Here is a 17,338-nt window from a genome sequence, read left to right as displayed (position 1 = left end):
TGGGCAGTGTCTGTGAGGGCTGTGGATACTGTGAGCAGTGTCTGTGATGGTTGCGGGACAGTGTCTGTAAAGGTTGTGGGCAGTGTCTGTAAGGGCTCTGGGCAGTGCCTGTGAGGGGCTGCGGGCCAGTGTCTGTGAGGGTTGTGGGCAGTGCCTGTGAGGGGGTTGTGGGCAGTGTCAGTGAGGGCTGTAGACAGTATGAGGGCTGTGGACAGTGTCAGTGAGGGCTGTGAGTAATGTGAGGGGCTGTAGGCAGTGACTCTGACGCCTGTGGAGTGTCTGAGGATTGTGACAAAGTGTGGCAAGCTTCTGTGAATGCTGTGGATCACAGAGAGTGTTCACAGCCCTATTCTGCTTTTTATATGTGACTCCACGTGTCTCTCGGCCTGCGGCCTTGCTACTGAAGGGTGACAACATACCCTCACACACACATATTATTGCGCTTCAAAACAACCGGATACATTCTGGGGTCTACTTGTGTGTGCTTTTTGTCGGTATTCTGTGTAATTCTTGGTGTAGGAGGTGCTCTGCACCCTAAGCAAAAATGCCTGCTTTGTATAGCTTGCCAAACAGCTTCAGTACGAGCGATTTCTGTGCCTGCTAATGGCTTACAGCCTATAGCTATGGTAGTACGTATCTTTATGTAGGGACCACCATGATTATCTATGGATAGTTGCTGTAAGCAACTGAGTTAGATCGCTAGATAGAAATCTAATCAGAGCCACATTCGGTGGTTCAAATAACAGTCATGACAAGAATGTTTTCAGAGCTCTGTGATCACAATGGGTTCCACCTTCCTTGAAACTAACTTCATTTACTAGTGAGAAACATATATTTGGTTTGCTAATACAAACAAAACAAGCCTTAATTGCATCCTTAAATATAATTCCTGTTGATTTAAAAACAAAATTGGTATGCGAGAATTTTTGTTAGAAATGTGTTTGAGGTCCAGTACCGAGCTCTGCCAGCTCTAGGTACGTTCAGAGTACGACAGGTGGAGGCATAGAGCTCGGTGAGAGCCAGCAACTGTGTAAGTTAAAGCTGAGGGCGTCTTACTCATGTCAGCTTGGCGCGCCTCGTGTTCCGACCACCCACCCAAGTACTAACCAAACCCAACGTTGCTTAACTTGTTCTCAGCGGGGGTATGGCCATTGGCGTGGTGCTCGTGACACCACCATCTATCCACCCACACTGTGCTCAAAGACGGATTTCTAGCGACTAGCATCGCCTATCCGGCCAAGCTAGTTGCCAAGTAGAGTTTTTTTTAGGGTGACGGGCATGTATTAGCTGCTTATTTTTGTTTAAGACTAACCGCATCACATGGTCGAATAGTTCTTATTACTGTATAAATCATTTATTCATTTCCTGAAATTAAACTAAGTTATTCAAACGTAAAGCAGTCCGTCTCTAAACTGTGCTACTTCTTAAACTGGTGATGTCTTAGGATGCAGCTGTTGACTGTTGCACTCGGCTTGCCCAGACCACTGCTCGCTCGCGCAGACACACACGCACACACACACACACACACACACACACACACACACACACACACACACACACACTTTGCATTTATATTCCGGCCTAGTATTTTTGCACATCAAGACTTGACCTTCTCATTCCCTCGTCAACAAGATTAGGTTATTCCTCTTAACCTACATTTGTTTCATTCATTATATTTTTACAAGTACAATATTATAGTAAGTAAAATATATATAATATATATTTTTTTCTCTATCTCTTCGACACGTGATATTGAATGTCATTCTTTGCCTCATATCAAGATATAATTGTAAAGAGAGGGACTGGTGGTGGCAGATAGCTGTAATAGGGAGTGTTGGCAGACAGTTGTAACGGAGATTACTGGCAGACAGTTGTAATGAGAGTGTTGACAGGCAGTTGTAACAACCTAGCGAGCCTCAGCGCCCTCTGGGGGCTCTCTAAGAGGTTCCATCCACCTGAGGTGTGTGTGTGTGGAAGCGGGAACAGGTGCACAGTACCCGAGGTGCTGCCTTAACCCCATGGGAGTGGGAGAGGCGCGAGTCCCCCAGGTGGAGGGAGGAACAGGTGCTGCGGGGGTGGGAGTACACGGGAGAGCACCGCCCGCGCCAGCAACAAGTTCCCGCCATGCCCACCCTCCGCCGCCGCCCACTCCAGCCACACACACACACTCAGTCTCGTGACACTTAGGAAAAACAATGAATAATTCCCGTCTGGCGGTCATGTTTTCCACAGTCTTCGGGTCTCATTAATGCTGCAATGTTTTCGTACTGGGAGCTTCAGGGAGTCGGGCAGGAGGACTTAGTCCTGGTCTCACAGCTGGGACACATGCCTACCTACTCCTTCGGCCAGACATATCGCTCTTTAAGATTTCTCCTCAGTCGATACCAGCGCCCCACGCCGCCGGTGACGTCATGGATGACGTCAATAAAACGTCAATAATGCCGCCCTCGTCCATGACGTCACAGCGCAGGCTGACTGCCTATGTAAATTCGTGGACAGTTTACAGACGCAGATTAACATTTGTGGAAGTTAAATAAACGTCAGCTGTCAGGGGGTTTCAAATACGTTAAGCTATTGCACACAGAATAAGACTGTAAAGTTTTTGTACAAAGATAAGGAGTGATAGGAGACTAGTTCTCTGGGGTTGGTACCCCTGTTGGGTATCGATGCGCACGATGACGTCATGGACCGCTTTAATGGTGGTAACACACACGAACGCTCGCACATCCCTGCCGTCACGAACACACACTTATGGCTTCACACGAGTCGTTGCGTGCAAAATACTTAGGCTTTTTACGGCGTTTGCACGGTGCATATAAGCCTTGTCTATGTGTGGAGGAACATATTTCACAGGTGCCGAGTCCGCCTGTTCAGTTCACATTACTGTGTCCACATTTACATAAGTGCTTAGATCTCATCATTGTATACGAGATTAAATTACATTATAGTACAAAAGAAGGTTTTTATTTAGTTTATAAAAAGAATTTAGCGCGAGAAGAAGTTTCGCGCGGGATACGAGCGAGGGGTCGGCTTTCAGCGACGGTTTCAAAGGATTTTGGCGCCAAGGACTCAGTTGCAACTTATCACATTTGATAACAATATAACCGAAGATTAGATAACCTTTTCGGATGCTGGGTGTCGGCACTCTCGCCGATAACATGATTTTCCTTCTGGCAGGAAACCCCCCCCCCCTTTTAAATATACCAGTAATACGTATATGGGAAGATTTAAGATGTTCTTATCAGTACTCTAACGGGTTGCCACACAGGGATTTATTTTGTATTTATTTTTGTTTTGAGTTCTTCGTTTTCTCTTGTGAAATATATATAAAAAATTCCTGTTTCTCTTGTAGTTTGAGTCTCTACTTTAACCACTAATATTGCCACTATAGTGACTCTACTGGTCCACTATGGGTATCATTTATGCCGCAACCACCACCCATATTAAATGTTTATGATATAATATTGTTATAAAAATTAATGTAAATATTTACCCACCATTCCATTCACATTCTACATCTTTGCTAGCGTCCACAGCCCCACCCGACCACCACCCACACCAAGCCCCACCCACAGCCCCACCCTCCCTGAATCACCCACATCAAGGCCCCACTCCGCCACCCACCACCGCCCACAACCCCACCCACCCACCGACAAACCACTCCTCCACCACCACCCACACTCATCAGCATCCACCCATTTTTTTGGGGGAGTAAAGAGGAAGGAGAGGCATAGGTGAAGGGAAGTATAGAAGTGGGAAATACAGTGAGAGGTATGAAAGCAGGCGGGCTGTCCGCCTTGCTGACCTACCAGCGACCATTAACCCCACTCATAGTGCCCCCCCCCCCCCCCACCCTTCAAAGTGGCCACCAACCCCACCCACCAATGACCTTGCCCCACCCCCGTGCATATATATATAGAAGCCTCTACATTGAACAGTAAAGAGGCAGGGATTTAGGGAATCACATATTTGAGTAAGAAGATATATCTTTAAATGACAAGACAGTCGATAGCAAGGATAGATAAATAAATATATATAATTACTTATCGTATAATGTCGTAAGCTATGATATTCGGATTCAGTGGACATTTTTTTTTATCTTTATTTAATTAAGAAAATACAATATAAATCACATATACATAAGTTTTACAAGGCAAGTATACATTACAATTCTTAGTGAACAAGTGTACATTAGTACATTATTACATTAGTACATTATTACATTAGTACATTATTACATTAGTACATTAGAGCATTAGTACACAATATGATCTTTAAAAACCCATGAATATTATACTTATTTACCTATAAACGATTTACAAAAATTGGAGAATAAATTTACATTAAAATACAGGCGAAATTATTACATTTATATATATGTTATCAACAAATTTTTCATATCATCACCGAGCATGAGCCTTAAACCCCAAATGTTATACCTGATCCTGCCTCGCAAGAACTTCAATATTTTGTCTACTGAGTAACCTTCCTGCCTGCCTATCCACACACAGTAACCCTCCTGCCTGCCTATCCACACACAGTAACCCTCCTGCCTGCCTATCCACACACAGTAACCCTCCTGCCTGCCTATCCACACACAGTAACCCTCCTGCCTGCCTATCCACACACAGTAACCTTCCTGCCTGCCTATCCACACACAGTAACCCTCCTGCCTGCCTATCCACACACAGTAACCCTCCTGCCTGCCTATCCACACACAGTAACCCTCCTGCCTGCCTATCCACACACAGTAACCTTCCTGCCTGCCTATCCACACACAGTAACCCTCCTGCCTGCCTATCCACACACAGTAACCCTCCTGCCTGCCTATCCACACACAGTAACCCTCCTGCCTGCCTATCCACACACAGTAACCCTCCTGCCTGCCTATCCACACACAGTAACCCTCCTACCTGCCTATCCACACACAGTAACCCTCCTGCCTGCCTATCCACACACAGTAACCCTCCTGCCTGCCTATCCACACACAGTAACCTTCCTGCCTGCCTATCCACACACAGTAACCTTCCTGCCTGCCTATCCACACACAAAAAATGTAATCAAAAATAAACATAATTAGTGTATTTTTAATCTTCTTGCATTTTATGTCAATATGAAACATTAAGAAACTCATTAACTCTAATACTTGGTCCACATAGAGCTTTAAGAGTGACTCTAATCCAGTTTACAAGATTCAGTAAACATTAGCTAATTTCTGAGTTATTGATTGTTATCGACATAATTTGCTGTTAACAGAGATCGATGAACTGGTTAGATTCGATGATATGGTCGTCAGTAGATGTTACGATGTATTGGCATGGGGGAAGAAATGATAATTTTTTTTCCCAGTATGAGCGTATGTAGGTGTCATTCATTGTACGTGTGCGTGGAGGCTATGTCTACATGTTACATATGTCTTGTGTGTGTGTTTCGTTCCACGCCAGGTGGTGGTGCCGATTCATACTATGAATAAATACTGACATACACACTCGGGGAATCTGTACACCGGTTGATTGGCAGTTAAGAGGCGGGACCTAAGATCCGAAGCTCAACTAAGCACAACTAGGTGAGTACACACACACAACCACACATATTCTCCTGTCTAGATGGTAGTTTTCGTAACTGTGTGCACCACAGTATAAAGGTTGTTGTTATAAGCAATTAGACAGTAGAACTTTGCATTATTCACTTTATAGTCTGAAAAAATTAAGCTAAAAACAAATTTAAATATTCCTAGGCCTAGTATAGCACACATATGTACTATATTAAGCCTCAGATATCGTGTATTAGGCCTAGAAAGGTTAGGTCAGGTTAGTTTGGTTTGGTTTGCGGGGGCCTGAAAGCTGAGTGGACACCACTCTGGACTCGTAATCCTAGGGCCGGGGTACGATCCCCGGTGATGGCAGAAATAAAAATGTGCAGTTTCTTTCACCCCTGTTACCCCCTTTCAGATCCCAGTTACCTAGCAGTAAATAGGTACCTGGGAGTTAGACAGCTGTTACGGGCTGCTTCCTGTGTGTATTCACCTAGTTGTGCTTGCGGGGGTTGAGCTCTGCTCTTTCGGCCCGCCTCTCAACTGTCAATCAATCAACTGTTACCATTTCTTATTTTTTTTTTACACACCCACACACCCAGGAAGCAGCCCGTAACAGCAGGCTAACTCTCAGGTACCTATTTACTGCTAGGTAACAGGGGTATCAGGGTGAAGAAACTCTGCCCATTTGTTTCTACCGGCCCCGGGAATCGAACCCCGGTCCACATGACTACGTATCAAGCGTGCTGTCCACCCAGCCACCGGCCCCTTCCACCCAGCCACTGGCAGTGTGTGAGTATGTGGAAAAAAAATTAGTACGTAATGACAGTTAATTGATTGACAGTTGAGAGGCGGACCGAAAGACCAGTGCTCAACCCCCGCAAGCACAACTAGGTGAATACACACACACAGTAAATACAAGTATTTACAAATAGTAAATACACACAGGATTTGTGGAAAAAAAAAACAGATTTTTGTACCCAAAAAAGATCACATTTTCTACTGCTGGAATACCGCGAAAGGTATGCCAATAATTGGCTCGGCAACTATGCCACCCAACCTGTCAGAGACCTAAATAAGCTATCTTAGACCTAACATATCGACACGCAGCACCGCTCCTGTGCCAGGTAAGTTACGGGCTCACCATAGCCCGTGCTACTTGGAACTTGTTCCGAGTAGTTTAATCTATAACAACCTAACATATGCAATCTTATGGCTAATTTAGTACACATGTATTATACTAGGTCTAGGAGAGGTTAGGTTGGGTGTTAACTTTTTATTCGATAAAGAAGGTACGTTTACAAAACGTTTTTGGGGGTACAACAGTTTTATTTTTCGTTATTTTTCAGCGTTGTAACGGCGTATTCGCAAGCACACATTAAACTCTTGAGGCATCGTATTTGTGTTTCTTTGTGTCAGTTCTCTCAGATCTATGAAGATCGATCATTGTGTCACGCAACAGTGGTGGCCGTGGAAGGTGGTGGAGGGGGAGCTATCAATCAATATTTTACCCTATTGACAGTTACTAGGCTAAGTTGCGTTTTTTCTACCTAATTTAGTTTGTAAATATGCACGACAATGACCTCGTATCATACTCTTTGTTTCTCAAATTGTTCAGGTGACGAATATCTTATTTTGAACGGGTGTAAGAAGTGATATTGTCTTTGCTGGGTGCTCAACATGAGCGTGTTTGATGCTTAATTCAACATTCGTGTTGGTCTTCTTTGGTCAGTCATCAGAGATTGGTCGTACATTAACCAACCCGTCCTCGACTCAAGTCCATTACATCCAGCGGTCGACCCCACAGACGCATTCATAAATTTTAACATGCTGTTCATTCAAAACAGGAATTTTCTCAAGTATAAGTTAATATTATAATATATTAGTATATTGTGTATATATAGGCATAGGATAGGTTAGGTTAGGTGTTTAGGTTCTGTTGGCGATTATTAGTATTTGTAGTACGTGGGTGAAGCCTTTATAGCGTTGTGATTCGAACAAAATTCGTCAGTGAAGCACTTGTTCCGGATATGTTCGAACGTCAGCAGTTGTGAGTCGTGTGTAAACCGTGTTTCATTCATAAACAGGGGGTTTGGCGGGTGCATGGAATCACTGTTGGATCTTTGTTTGGAGGACGGGCTGCATTAACAGGGGCTGGCCTCGATGTTGTTGTTTGAGATTCAGCTACTCGGAACTCAAGTCCCAAGTAGCACGAGCTATGGTGAGCTCGTAGTGGACTTCCCTGGCACAAGGAGGAGCGGGGCTGTAACTGCTGGGCTGGCCTTTGGGTTATCTGACCTTATCGTGGATTATTTCTATGTTAGGAGCTATATTTTTATCTTGCCTAAGGTGTTCACGAGTAAAATACGCCAGGATTACAGATTAGCACTTTCAAGTTTTGGCCAATTGTACTGTCATATTTTGTATGGCCTAGGCCATACAAAATAAGGGGCATAACTGGCCAACCCCTCTCAGTGTTCAAGAGGGAACTGGATAAGCACCTCCAAAGGATACCTGATCAACCAGGCTGTGATTCATACGTCAGGCTGTGAGCAGCCGCGTCAAACAGCCTGGTTGACCAGTCTAGCAACGAGGAGGCCTGGTCGACGACCGGGCCGCGGGGACGCTAAGCCCCGGAACAACTCCAAGGTAGGCCTAAACCCTGCGGAGGCCTTGCCCTAGGAAAACTCCCCCCCCCCCCCCCCCCCGCCATGTGCTGTCTGGACTTGGAACAACTGAATAACTTTTCTTTTTTATCCTATCAACCATGAGTGATACATGATGTGGCTCGCTGTGCCTTTTCAGTTTTTAATTCATTAATCTCCCTGCCACATTGTGCCCTGTCTGCGTGGCTGGTAGTGGAGACATCTCTCTGCGTGGCTGGTAGTGGAGACATCTCTCTGCGTGGCTGGTAGTGGAGACATCTCTCTGCGTGGCTGGTAGTGGAGACATCTCTCTGCGTGGCTGGTAGTGGAGACATCTCTCTGCGTGGCTGGTAGTGGAGACATCTCTCTGCGTGGCTGGTAGTGGAGACATCTCTCTGCGTGGCTGTTAGTGGAGACATCTCTCTGCGAGGCTGGTAGTGGAGACATCTCTCTGCGTGGCTGGTAGTGGAGACATCTCTCTGCGTGGCTGGTAGTGGAGACATCTCTCTGCGTGGCTGTTAGTGGAGACATCTCTCTGCGAGGCTGGTAGTGGAGACATCTCTCTGCGTGGCTGGTAGTGGAGACATCTCTCTGCGTGGCTGGTAGTGGAGACATCTCTCTGCGTGGCTGGTAGTGGAGACATCTCTCTGCGTGGCTGGTAGTGGAGACATCTCTCTGCGTGGCTGGTAGTGGAGACATCTCTCTGCGTGGCTGGTAGTGGAGACATCTCTCTGCGTGGCTGGTAGTGGAGACATCTCTCTGCGTGGCTGGTAGTGGAGACATCTCTCTGCGTGGCTGGTAGTGGAGACATCTCTCTGCGTGGCTGGTAGTGGAGACATCTCTCTGCGTGGCTGGTAGTGGAGACATCTCTCTGCGTGGCTGGTAGTGGAGACATCTCTCTGCGTGGCTGGTAGTGGAGACATCTCTCTGCGTGGCTGGTAGTGGAGACATCTCTCTGCGTGGCTGGTAGTGGAGACATCTCTCTGCGTGGCTGGTAGTGGAGACATCTCTCTGCGTGGCTGGTAGTGGAGACATCTCTCTGCGTGGCTGGTAGTGGAGACATCTCTCTGCGTGGCTGGTAGTGGAGACATCTCTCTGCGTGGCTGGTAGTGGAGACATCTCTCTGCGTGGCTGGTAGTGGAGACATCTCTCTGCGTGGCTGGTAGTGGAGACATCTCTCTGCGTGGCTGGTAGTGGAGACATCTCTCTGCGTGGCTGGTAGTGGAGACATCTCTCTGCGTGGCTGGTAGTGGAGACATCTCTCTGCGTGGCTGGTAGTGGAGACATCTCTCTGCGTGGCTGGTAGTGGAGACATCTCTCTGCGTGGCTGGTAGTGGAGACATCTCTCTGCGTGGCTGGTAGTGGAGACATCTCTCTGCGTGGACCAGGATGCCCCATGCTCCAGGTGACCTACTTTATGAGACCCGTCAGGAGCTGTCGTCGTGGGAGGAAGGTAGGTTGTGACAGAAACCTCGATATTGACGTCGCTATATATTCGACACTGTGTTACCACTTTCTGCTAGATGAGCTGATAATCTATATAACCTCGTTGGGTGTATTGATTGATTGATTCCGTTGCTATACGCTATAGGCTATCATCTCTGACGTATATGCCTGGAGCTAAATGAGTTTTATAAACGTTGACTGACTTTCTAATTCTCTCACTCGATATATTTCAAGTGCTCATAATTCCTACTTTTGTTTTGGATAGTCTATAGTGTTAGTCTCTGGGAGGGGAGGGCGGAGGGGGTGAAAAGCTGTAACTCATGCGTCTGTGTTGCAGAAGTCAACGATAATGAAGGAAAACTGTATTACGGTGAACTCTTAAAAACACACCAAAAACTGGTTAGTTGCAAGTTTTTCGACCCTCGCCCACTTTCGCTCTCACCTCTCCTGCCTGCCTTAATACGGCATCTGCTGCCCTGGCCGTGCACCTGTACTCTAAAGCTCCTCTTATATATTCCCTTTCTACACTTACCATTACAAGTAGTGTGTATACACATATTTATTTGACCTAATGGTTGGGTCCTAATGTGTTCTGCTACTCAAATATTAAACTTGGGTGTATCTGAAATTTTTTGTATCACATCTAATGCAATGAAAGTTTTTATAAATTGTCGGGTCATTTTAGCATAGCGAGAAGTCTTGAGAAATCGTTATTAACCTACAGTGGTTTTTTTTTTCAAAGAATTGATTTTACCGGTGGCTATCGAGATTGTAACTCTCGCATGCATTCATGTAACAAATCCACTTGAGCTAGACTTCGCATAAATCTCCTTCGAGTTAGTTGTGGGTTGTGTCTTGGGGCACAAGTATAGCTGCACACCCTGGGCACAGCTGCTCCCCACTACTTACCAGCGATGCAGAACATTATAGGTTGGTCAGCACGCCACACCCTCCTCCCGGGTATCACCTTGCCTAGGTGTGTGGAGAGAGAGAGAGAGAGAGAGAGAGAGAGAGAGAGAGAGAGAGAGAGAGAGAGAGAGAGAGAGAGAGAGAGAGAGAGAGAAGCACGGTTCTGTTCTACAGCTTGTATGCTTCCTTCCAACTGTAGTGTTCCCCTTTAAACTTTCCGTGCATTATGCAAGTATGGAAAGTAGATATTAAATCGCGTCCATCATGCAATAGTGGTGATGCTGAATGCTTGGATGGACTCAGTGATGAGTGATGATTGCGAGAGGAAGGAGTGAGATGACCCCCGAGGATGGTTCCAGGCCTTCTAGTAAATACCGCAGGTTAACTGTCCTACCGTAGTTAAGTCGGGTTCAGCGCCTGCAGCTGTGAACCTCTGAATATCTCGTCCCTGTACAAAACACGTTACATCTCGTCTCCCATCTACACCATGAAGGTTCTGGCGAAAAACGAAGGTACAGAGAAAGTAAAAGAAAACAGATAAATGACTATCTGATATAATACATGTCAAATAGACAAGTGTTTGTGAGATAAGGTGTAGAGATGTAAGGGAGATGGAAAGTCAGCAACATGTAAGAAACAGAAGTACACAACAGATGCGTGTGTATGGTGTCAAGACAGGCGTTGAGGAGAAACAGCGTGTGAGACAGGCTCTCGTGAGAGACAGATGCAGGTGGAGTGAGAGACACGTGTCATCGGGGAAAGTGACAGGCGAACACTTGCCCCCCGAGAGGTTGCGTCATGGGAGGGGTCCAAAACCGGTATTGTATATTGTGGACAGGTTGATGTTATCACACATCAGGACTCCTTTCACACACCACGAGCTTATAGCGCCCTTTGACTGCTATTCCCTGGTACCCTGCCGCATACCAGTACCCCCTCCACACCCCTCCAACCCCATCATCATCCAATGCCATTCTTGCCATAAGTTGTCATCATTCCTGCCCGCTCAAGGTTGCCATGCCAGCTCCTGGTCATCCTGACGCCGCCCGGTACTAGGCTACCCTTAAAATACTTCCATTCTCTAACTTCCATTCTTGTATCTCGCCACTTATCAGTATTTTATTACTTCTCGCAGGTTATTCAGGTACTTCCTATTTCCTTTGTTCTTCCTAGTTGCAACTTGCTTTGCTTCCTCGCGTCTCAGCTGCTTCCTGTCTTCTCTCTGCTTGGCGTCCTTCTCTCTTACTTCGTCACAATATTTTATATACTCCAGAATTGACAACTTCATTAACTTTCTATATCCAATAGCTAATTAAATACCCAGAATTGCTGGCCGAACCTGTACTTATTTTAAACGAGTATTTACTTATCGGTTTTATCACGCTTAGCAAAGATATATGCACATTACAGAAATCAACAGTTTAAAGTCTTTAAATTAACTTGAACCTTCCTTTTTATAAAGTTCTTTTTTTGTTTGGCCATTGTGCTCCAAATCCTTGTCAAGATCCTCCACAGACTAACCTTGGCCACGCACCAGTGTCACAAAACTTGGGAGTGAAATGCTTCCATGAGATGTAATTTCTTAATCCACATTTCTGTTTTTACTGCAGTGTGAAGGAGGCTCTGTGTAATGTTAGCCTATCACTGCCAGACGTCTCTAATAGGATCCTACATATATAACGCTATTGGTAAGGTAATCTAGAACTTCAGCAGCATCCTGAGGACAAAAACATCGTATGAGCAACGAGGAAACAAGTTGTCTTTTCATGAAATTGATGACAGTTTCCTCTCGAGGTGATTAGAGCAGGATTTTTCGGTTTCATCTTGAGGCTACGTCCTTGTATTGTAACCGCATCTCCGCCTCTTGCTCGCTAATTTGCATTGTTTTCACATAGACCAAGAGTTGTGTGTCACAGACCTTGGTTACGCTCCTAATCGGGAAGATGGAGGCTTCAGATCACAGGCATCGATATTGCTGCAAATATATTTTAAGTGCTGATTCACTTTTTACGTGATTTGTTTAGGGTGTTTTCTCGCTTTCCGTCTTCCTCTCCCTTGCTGTAAATTATAAGTGATGTAATGTACACGTAGATACCGAGCCAGGCCCTTGGAACAAATTGAACACGTAGATAGATACCGAGCCAGGCCCTTGGAACAAATTGAACACGTAGATAGATACCGAGCCAGGCCCTTGGAACAAATTGAACACGTAGATAGATACCGAGCCAGGCCCTTGGAACAAATTGAACACGTAGATACCGAGCCAGGCCCTTGGAACAAATTGAACACGTAGATACCGAGCCAGGCCCTTGGAACAAATTGAACACGTAGATAGATACCGAGCCAGGCCCTTGGAACAAATTGAACACGTAGATACCGAGCCAGGCCCTTGGAACAAATTGAACACGTAGATAGATACCGAGCCAGGCCCTTGGAACAAATTGAACACGTAGATACCGAGCCAGGCCCTTGGAACAAATTGAACACGTAGATAGATACCGAGCCAGGCCCTTGGAACAAACTGGAATTTTTTAAATATATTTAATAACAAAAATTTGACTGTCAAACGAGAGTGAATAGCTTTGTGTGCCATAAAACCATTGACGTCCAGCACACGCCACTGTTTATAGCTTGGTAGCGCCAACCAACCCACTGTTTATAGCTTGGTAGCGCCAACCAACCCACTGTTTATAGCTTGGTAGCGCCAACCAACCCACTATTTATAGCTTGGTAGCGCCAACCAACCCACTGTTTATAGCTTGGTAGCGCCAACCAACCCACTGTTTATAGCTTGGCAGCGCCAACCAACCCACTGTTTATAGCTTGGTAGCGCCAACCAACCCACTGTTTACAGCTTGGTAGCGCCAACCAACCCACTGTTTATAGCTTGGTAGCGCCAACCAACCCACTGTTTATAGCTTGGTAGCGCCAACCCATGCTAATCTGTAGTGGGGGAGGGGGGGGAACTCCAGCAAACTCGCCTGCCATATCCCCCAGGTTAAAGAGTCCGCTAGATCAGGTGGTGATTTGGGGGGGTTGGAGAAGGAGGGAGGGAGGGTGCATGATTTGGGGGGGATTTGGGGGTGAGGTGGGGAAGGAGAGAGGGAGGGTGCATATACCTGTCTCCCTGCCACCCCTCGACAGGGGGTGGACCGATTCAGACGGAGATGAATCACAGGAGACCGTGATATATACTTCGAAGCCTTGACGTTGTCGGTGTAGATAACCAAACACGAGCGGGAGTATCGTTCTGGCGCGTGTAGGGCTCTTGACAGCACTGGCTGAGGTTTGCCTGCCTTGGGTCATTTGCGCAACATGGGTTCTTCGGTGAGGATGAAGGATGGCTGTTTTGGTCAAGGGGCGAGCAGCATCTTTAATGCTGACTTTAAGCCTGGCATACATTTATTGTATTGTGGGAGCGGTATATATTGTTGTATTATGGGAGTGGCATACAGTTGTATTATGGTAATGGTATACATTGTTATATTATGAGAGTGGGAGTGGCATACAGTTGTATTATGGGAGTGGCATACAGTTGTATTATGGGAATGACATACAGTTGTATTATGGGAATGGCATACATTGTTGTATTATGAGTGGAATACAGTTGAATTATGGGGGTGACATTCAGTTGTATTAATTATCAAGCTTCCATTTTGTTCCAATTTTGATAATAGGATTTTTTTTTATAAAAATTTAATTCAGAATAATTTTATTTTCATCCAGAAGACGATTATAAGATTTGGACTAGTCTTGATATGCATGCTGTACGCACGCAAGCGAGTACACACACACACACACACACACACACACACTGTAAATACGACAATTCCAAGGACGGTAGAGGATCTATGCCCCCAGTCAATTGCTGGTTGAGAGGCGAGACCCAAGAGCTGCAATTCAACCCTCTCAGACACATTTAGAGGAGTATACATACACACATTTTCTCTCTCTTTTATGAAGGGTTTGAAGAGAAATCAACTCTGAAAATATATCAATGTTTTAATAATTTGGATAATAATACACCTGCAAACTGTCTTATATTAGACTTATTTCACAGTATCTTAACCTTAAAAATACGACCTTAATACAACATGCTTATTTATGCGGCTGTATAATAGTTTGGTGCATCGTCACCCGCCCTCGTCACCCGTCCTCGTCACCCGTCCTCGTCACCCGTCCTCGTCACCCGTCCTCGTCACCCGTCCTCGTCACCCGTCCTCGTCACCCGTCCTCGTCACCCGTCCTTGTCACCCGTCCTCGTCACCCGTCCTCGTCACCCGTCCTCGTCACCCGTCCTCGTCACCCGTCCTCGTCACCCGTCCTCGTCACCCGTCCTCGTCACCCACACATCTGAAAATATTAAAAGTGACGACCGTCCGTCCGTTTCGGTCCGTCCTGACCATTATCAAGTCCTGTACGTCTTGACAATGGTCTAGGACGGACTAAAACATCGTCACTTCTACATTTTCAGATCTGTGGGTTAGGCGTCTAATGGTCTCTTGCTTAATATATTGTCCAGATCCATAATATTTCTGTCCAGACTATCAAATATTAGCCAAGCCATATTTGATTTTCTGACAGAAAATAATACAACAGTTGTGTCTTCAGTTATCTTGACTATAGAGATCAATGACTACGTCTGAAGATCGGAGCCGGGATTTATCAAGAATTTACCCATCCATTTCAAGCGTAGGTTAAACATATATATATATATATATATATATATATATATATATATATATATATATATATATATATATGTCGTACCTAGTAGCCAGAACTCACTTCTCAGCCTACTATTCAAGGCCCGATTTGCCTAATAAGCCAAGTTTTCCTGAATTAATATATTTACTATAATTTTTTTCTTATGAAATGATAAAGCAACCCTTTTCTCTATGTATGAGGTCAATTTTTTTTTATTGGAGTTAAAATTAACGTAGATATATGACCGAACCTAACCAACCCTACCTAACCTAACCTAACCTATATTTATAGGTTAGGTTAGGTTAGGTAGCCAAAAAAAGCTAGGTTAGGTTAGGTTAGGTAGGTTAGGTAGACGAAAAAACATTAATTCATGAAAACTTGGCTTATTAGGCAAATCGGGCCTTGAATAGTAGGCTGAGAAGTGCGTTCTGGCTATTAGGTACGACATATATATATATATATATATATATATATATATATATATATATATATATATATGAGAGTGTCAGACCACGGAGGAAGAATTGAAACAGGAATTTCCTTAAGTACTTTCGTATATTAATACATCTTCAGAAGGAATCATTCTGAAGGATCCAAATATTGAATACAAATTATAGTATTGCAAATTGCAATACTAATTGCTATTTGCCTCGTTGAACAAGGAATCCTCACTTTAAAACTGCTTGGAGAGGTTTGAACACCCGAGAGTGTTTAATTTATTATCAGATTGTTTCTGTTGTAGTGAAACGTGCTTAATATTTTCTCTTAACCGGATTATGTTGATATACGGCCGGGTATTTTTATGGACCATTTAGGCGTGTCCGGTCGTTTTTTCCCCTCGCAGTGTGGATAAGGAAGTGGCTTGTGGGGTGGAGGTGGCGGGGGCGTTGGGTGGAAATGGTGGGGGTGGACCAGACCACACACTAGAAAGTGAAGGGACGACGACGTTTCGGTCCGTCCTGGATCATTCTCAAGTCGATTCTCAAAATGGTCCAGGACGGACCGAAACGTCGTCGTCCCTTTACCTACTAGTGTGTGGTCTGGTCAACATATTTCAGCCACGTTATTGTGACTCATCGTCTGCGTGTGGGGTGGAGGTTGTGGGGAGTGTGGGATGGAGGTGTGGGGTGGAGGGGGTGCGGGGTAGAGGTGTTAGGGGTTGCAGCTGACCACGGTGGGGGTTATAAGACGGAGGCCCCCCCGTCCGGGGTGAATTAGCAGGTGTGGGGGGGGGGGTGCGTACATCTAGAGGTTAGAGTAGGTGCTGACATGCGCGTGAGTAGGCAGGGAAGTAGGGCAAAAGTGGGTGTGTGTGTATCGGTGATGGGGTTACAAAATGGGTGATGGCTGGTGTGGAGGTGGGAAAGAAATGTGGCAGGCTCTCACTTCGCAATATTTGCAACGCTTGCAACACAAATACAAACAATTATCCGTTAATTTCTACAGTAATCACAATGATGAAATCCGTTAACTAGATTATACAGCTAAAAATTATGCGTTAAAAAAAATAGATGACTAGGCCTAATACAATCAAAAATATATTATTATTGTATGGAAGAGCTTATAGAAGTTATCAATAATCTTCAGATGATCAACTTTCACACAGGAAACCCTCTAATCCAGCCGTACATAACGCTATATTTACTGGCCACTGCAGTGGTCATACCTGTCAGAAAATGAAAGTAGACTTCAGCAATCAGCTCGCGAGACAAAAACGACGGCGGCGCGACAGACACGTTGGTCTGTGAGTTCATGTACACAGCAACACGTTACTCACACATTCAGAGACATTCCGAAACTCACTTGAGATTCCCTGCGAGGTGCAACTCGATGTCCTTCGCTTGAGTAATAGCCAATACATGTGTGATCGTCGTGTTAAAACTTAATCCCTGAGACAGGCCTGCCAGCCGGCCGGTCAAGTACGTGTCTGTTTGGTGATACGAGAAAACAGCCTTGAGACACGTGTGTCCACTAGTCAAACCACCTTCAGACAATTCTGTTTCTCTAAGTATCCGACGTCCCTTGAACCACCATAAGGTAGTTAACTATACCTCACGTCTTTTAAATAATTTACGAGAAACTGTGGAAATTAAAGTAA

At 45.2% G+C, this 17,338-nt stretch overlaps 1 protein-coding gene across 2 annotated transcripts in view; it reads left to right on the top strand.

Moving 5' to 3' along the window:
• Window positions 1-17,338, top strand: part of LOC123746514 (Hormone receptor-like in 38) — a 53,192-nt gene that overhangs the window by 769 nt on the left and 35,085 nt on the right. The window lies entirely within an intron of this gene.

The sequence above is a fragment of the Procambarus clarkii genome, chromosome 90, assembly GCF_040958095.1.
Source record: "Procambarus clarkii isolate CNS0578487 chromosome 90, FALCON_Pclarkii_2.0, whole genome shotgun sequence".
In the NCBI taxonomy this organism is placed as follows: domain Eukaryota; kingdom Metazoa; phylum Arthropoda; class Malacostraca; order Decapoda; family Cambaridae; genus Procambarus; species Procambarus clarkii.
Note: the sequence above shows the minus strand (reverse complement) of the source record. Positions and strands in the feature narration are given on the sequence as shown.